Below are 596 nucleotides of genomic sequence, written 5' to 3' on the forward strand. Positions count from 1 at the left end.
TCGACATTTCAGCTGTTTTATCAAGACCTCAGCTTCTTCATCCTGCTGTCTGCGGGTTTCACGTGATTTAAAAAGTGAATATCTAAAGATCTCAAGATAACGGCTGAACTTCAGTCGTCGTCATGAAATTACCAGTGTTGTTATCCCAAAATGAATGAGTTAAATACGTTGAGATCTGAAGAATCTAACTTTACCCGTCATGTGTGAAAAGGGAGTAAATCAAATGTCTGGATGTAAATCTGCTTTTGTAAGTAAGCTTTAAATATATTCATGTTTGGGTAAATCCTGATGGTGATAAAATAGATTCCTTAAAATAGATTTTTCTTACTCGTGAAAAATATGACATAAAGGATTAAATAAAAAAAAACATTCCGTTTGTACACACAAACGTGTAAAATGTGACACTTTCCCAGTTTTATGTTATTTATCTATTTGTCTCTTTAATTAAATATCTTGTGTGGACTCATTGTTTGTGTGTCTACCTGCAGATGGAATCGATCTCATCATGTGAATCTGTTGATATGCGTCTCCTCTCGTTAAGTGAGATCAATGTATGAAAAATGAATCTAAACTCTGTGGCACACTGAAAATAACTT

This window comes from Labrus mixtus, chromosome 17 (assembly GCF_963584025.1).
Source record: "Labrus mixtus chromosome 17, fLabMix1.1, whole genome shotgun sequence".
NCBI classification, from domain to species: domain Eukaryota; kingdom Metazoa; phylum Chordata; class Actinopteri; order Labriformes; family Labridae; genus Labrus; species Labrus mixtus.